Here is a 5,486-nt window from a genome sequence, read left to right as displayed (position 1 = left end):
AGGCTTTTGCTCCATTTGATCTGATATTTACTTTTGTCTAGCTGTACCAAGGTCCGTTCAGGACCACAAAGGTGATCAGTCCTTGGTTATTGGAGCTGGAGTGTTAAACAAAGTGATCCTGTTCATCACATATTCCCCAACTAATATTTTAGTTCTCATCTTAAACAGAACCCATTTGTGATCATCTGTTCTCATTTATCATTTGAAAACTATTGCTTTAGTTAGTTATAACTGATGTTCTGTAAGTTCCACACAAACGTGCAACTGCTACAGAAGTTATCTATGTGAAACTGAAAAGAACCCCCCAGAAAACACCTTTATTTAATCTTTTGCAACTGTACCAGACACTTTATCCAACTCAGTAAGCCCTTGATTTCAAAACACATTTACAATTCAAAATGGCAATGCATTAGGAGCCCAGAAGAACTGTATTCATCTGTTCACGTTGACTTTGAGGTGATGTAACTGTTATTTATTTTTGTTTTGGTGACATTTTAAAGAGTCAGATTAGAGCCAATAGAAAAAAAATCAAGTAACCTGCAAGTAAACCATCAAGATAAAGCATGTACACCAAAACTACAGAAATATTCATCTAAATACCCTTCCTACTGACTGTAAAACTCCCCGAAAGGAAGCCTTTTATCCTCCCTATGTGTCTCATTTGGTATGCATGCGTATCTCAGTAAAACTTCTCAAACTTATTCAATCCAATCACAAAATTAAATGAAGTTTAAACTGAGGAAATAATTGATCTGCCACACTTATTTTGAACGAAGAAAGTAAGTGAATGAACTAAGGCTTTCCTGCAGCAACAGTAAAGCGAGAGATTTACGCTCCATATCCATCTCGCCACAAACAACCCAAACCGAATTTATGATCGACAGAGTGTTTACAGCAAAGCTCCGGGCAGCACATCACAAAAATGTGAGGGTGTGAAAATTAATTTCGTCGTGGCAGAGACTCTCCCGTCTATGCCATGTAGTGGTTTGCTCCTCTCATTTATCATAAAAGCTGAGTCCTTTCTATCTATGACATGATCCACAATATATCCAGCTGTAGCTATGTAGATGTGAGTGGACGATGACATAAAACAATTGTCCACGCTCAAAGGTTATTGAATGACTCATTGTCATTGCAATGAATGTTATTCTTGCAAATGACTGGCTCTATCGGACGCTGTTTGTAGTTAGTGGTCCTCGACTGACCGGCTAATTCTATTAATTTCATCCTTTGAAGTGTTGTGAGATTGAGTCCAAGGTTGCTCATCAGAGGTCCCCTTCATCCAGGCCTTTTTCATTAAATCAAACCGTGATAGTAAGTGAATAGCGGCTCAAAGAAAAGTTATTTTGTATATTTGTTGGATAAAATTTTTAGCAATCACCTGTTCTAAAAAGTGCTATGCCAGAATCTCTATCTAAAACAATGCATTCATTAAACAATATCAAGTATTTATCAGCTTTCAAATTCAAGTCAAATAAGACCAGGTTATTATGATGAGTCCTGAATATAAAGCAGTTTCTATAAGGCTTGATATTTGGTTGTAACTATTTAAGTCTTTTAACGTGAAGCAAAGGCTCTTACAGAGCACTGTTGTTTACCATGAGTCTATCACTGGAAATTTTTAATCAAGTGTGCCACTTTCACTCATTTCTCATTGCAAAGTTCGACATTTCCCTTCTGACATGGCATAAGCAGATAAGGCTAATTGCCTTGCAGCTTAAAAATAACAGAAAGAAAAGAACAAAGTGCACATTCAAATTGTAAATATGTCCTAGTTGCTCGCAGAATGGAAATTACACTGTGTTACCGTTGGAGTGTGTTGGTTACCACTTGCAACCACTTGCATCAAATATTGCTCAGTTTCACTTATAAAACAGTTAAATGTAAATCAAAAACTTTTTTACTTAACTTTTCTATTTTGTTTCAATGTAAGTGTCCATTATTTTTTGTCTAATAAAGTCTTTTAAATGTATATAAAGTGAAGCAATATTGTGAAATTTAATCAGTTGCGCATTTCTTCTTAACACTAGAAAAAAACTCTGAGTGCTACAAAAAAAAAAAAAAAAAAAAAAACCAGGAGACATTTCCCACACTAATCAGTTTCTTCACAAGACCACATATTAGCTTTATGAAGATATCTTAGATGGTCATCCACTTTGGGTCCATTCATCTGGATATAGAGAAGTAATCCTTTGTGGCAGCCGCAAGAAACAAGATTGTTTTGGAGTTACCCTTTTGGTTTGCTGGTATCTATAGATAAAAATCATTAAGAAATCATTTGAATACGTAGCAATATGTTAGTAGTAAAGTGGAATGGTAATACAGACAGACAAAGCAACCCGTACGGACATTAGGATGCAAAAGCTTTCTATTGGCACCAAGCTGAAGGACAATGCTGGACAAAATTTTATGATTGATAATTGCAGATATTAAAGTTTAAAGCATACATTTGTTTAGATATTTGAAGCCTCAAAGCTTTCGTATTATTTGCAGAACAATCACAAATATATACATTTTGGACTTTTCACAATCTGGACCAACTTTGAGTTTGACTTGGAAAACAACCTCAGTGTACAGAGACGTCATAGTCTTGTGCCATACATGTACAAGAAATCTCTACCTCTGATCTACAACACAAAAATAAAAGCTGAACTAATGTACAAACATTAAAAATACTTTATAGCAACCTTTTAAGTTTTTCTCAGCAATTTCCCCTCTCTTGTTTACATTGGTTATCAATTATAGTGAATTAAGATTATCCTCATGCAAGGTACAGCCAACCTAGTAGAATTTTTTATACATTTAGTAATTTTAATTATTTTGCTTGATACATACTTTGCGTAGGGTTGTGAGAAAAGAGACAACAGTTCTAAATATACAACGGTATCAGTCAAAAAAGGGATTAGCATCACAGTGAATCAAAAGAACTGCGTCACCAAAAGAAATCTAGAGTAAAAAAAATGCCTGAAAAGAAATAACAATAAAATTAATCAGAAAATCTGACAAAGCAGACTTTCCTAAGGCAGCTTAGGTCCTTCGGCATTACACATCTTCTACAAGTCTGTTGTAGAAACTGTGACCGCTTCCTCCATCATCTGCTGAGGTAACAGCATCAGAGCAAATGAATTAAATGAGCTCAACAAGCTACTAAAGAAAACTGGCTCTGTTCTATGAACTCCTCTAAAACCGCTAGAGGTTATTTCACAAAGAAGAATTTTTCATAAAGTAAAGAAACATGATTTTTAAACAACAACGGAGTGACTTGAGTCAGAGGCTTCTCCAGATGCGGTGCAAGACAGACAGGTACAGAAGATCCTTCTGTCTACAGCTATCAACACCCAAAACAGCTTGATGAAAAGTTTATTTTTTACTTTTTTGTTGTGTGTTTATAAGAATAACTGCTTTGTAAAATGTATTGTTAAAATTTTTTGTTTACCTTTAATCATGAGTCCATTTATCTCATCAGACCGATGTGTGATTGCTGCCCTACTTTTTGAGGCTTAGAAGTTGTGTAAGGTTTAGACAACAGGGTGTAGGTTAGATCAGATGTTTCTCAACTTTGCTTCGTCACTCAAGTCCACAGTTATGGAGGATTTAGGGTAATTATAGGTATGTTGCTTAGACTGAGAAATGATATTCAATAGTGCTGGAAGAGTAAAGACAAATGTTCTGACTTGCCATTAATCACTTTTGAATCCAAACAAAAGAAGCAAAGTAACTACACGGTTTAGGCAGGTGTCAGAGGGAGTAAAATCCTATGCTCATGTTCCAATAACTCCAGGCTTTTTTCTGATTACTGTAATTATTTTCATCCTCTGGAACCGTGCATACTTTTCTCCCCTTTTTTTTCCTTTGCTATTATATCTGTCAATTATGGGTCAGGATTTTCCAGGTGACATTAATCACGCAAGTACTTTAACCTCTGAGTCATATCCGTACAATATGCCTTGCCTCACGATGTAGCTGCATCCTGACAAACTATTAAATCATAGAGTGCGTGCATTTTATGCATTGCTTCAGTTCATTTGGCCCTTGCCAGTGCTGACTGATAAAGCGGTGGATAAGGGATAAATCAGCCCAGTCTTACTCACAGCTGGGGACAGCGTGGAGGCAGAATAGGAAGAAGGAGAATAGAAAGCCAGGCTACAGCCACCTGACTGATGAATACAGTCATGCATGTGGACACCTGGCTGGCGAAGGGAGAATAACAGGGAGGGGATCTGGCACTTCATCAAGAGGACCCACTACAGGGAAATGGCTGTGCGAGAGCGATGAGGATGATGCGTTTATCTAGTTCCCTTTGTGATGCATAACTGGCTCTCTTGGCCAGGGCGCAGCTCAAACGCACCACATACTAGATGCTTTTTATTCTCTTGACATATTGTAGGCGTTTTTTGCGCTGTTAGTTAACACAAACAACAGTATGTGCCTCTAGGGTTCATTCTTCAACACAATACATTTCTGAAGACGTGTTAAAAAGACCTTCTTCAATCAGAAGGTGTTGTCAGCCCAATTTAGATAGGCCGAGATGGGGCTGCCCTCTTGGAAATCTCTGGAGTCACATACAAATCCAAATCTGTCTCAAATAATATGAATAGCACTTGGAGATGCACAAAAGTGAAAAAGATTTTCTAAAAACTGCAATGCAATTACTGCTTGTGGCACATGAAAGATAATTTGTGCGTGTGAGTTAATTGGCAGCCAAAGACCATAAGAGGGAATATTCTGTGAGCCCAGCAAACACAGACTCAGACCCAGGGCAACACTAATTATTCTAGGCTGCCCGCCAAATTCACAATATAACAGCTTTACAACACAGTTGTATGTGCGTGCTTCCTCCTGTTTCTGTTGGATCGTTTTGGGGTTTTTAATTAGTTTCAAAGCCTGCACACGTGAAAACCAGGTGTGCACATGAAAACTGAATGTGTAAACATGATATGGGTGCAACCACAAACTGAAACTATCTTCTAAAATTTTTGCACACCAAATGTTTTTCACGAGCAGCCAAGGTGTGCTCTGCAGATGTGATCTTATTATATTGGGAATGGATAAATACTTTTTTTTTTTACTGAATAAAGGAGGAAGTAATACTATCAAAACAGCTCTTTGAAGATTAGTTTTTCTAAGCAACTGCTAATTCATAATAACTTGGCATAAGCCAGATTGATTCATGTAGTTTAATTTGATTTTAACACAGTATCCTTCTGGAAAGGCTCCTGTAGAAAGTGTTCGCAAACGGGAGGAACATTTAGAACCTTTTTTCAAGCTGATTGGATAAATTGAATAACCAAACGGGCATCTGCCTCTCATATTAAACTTTTAGCCAATCATAGTGGCACTAGAAGCATTCTTGAATTGTTTCACAACGAGCAGTTCTGAGCAATCAAGCTCTTACCAAATCTGGTCAGCAGCAATGCACAAACATCTTTCCTATCCACAAAGGCCCATCTTATTTCTTTTTGCTCATTTTTCCAAAAAGAAATAAA

Source organism: Cyprinodon variegatus, unplaced genomic scaffold (genome assembly GCF_000732505.1).
Source record: "Cyprinodon variegatus isolate N-32 unplaced genomic scaffold, C_variegatus-1.0 Scaffold476, whole genome shotgun sequence".
Lineage (NCBI taxonomy): Eukaryota > Metazoa > Chordata > Actinopteri > Cyprinodontiformes > Cyprinodontidae > Cyprinodon > Cyprinodon variegatus.
This window is presented reverse-complemented; position numbering follows the sequence as displayed.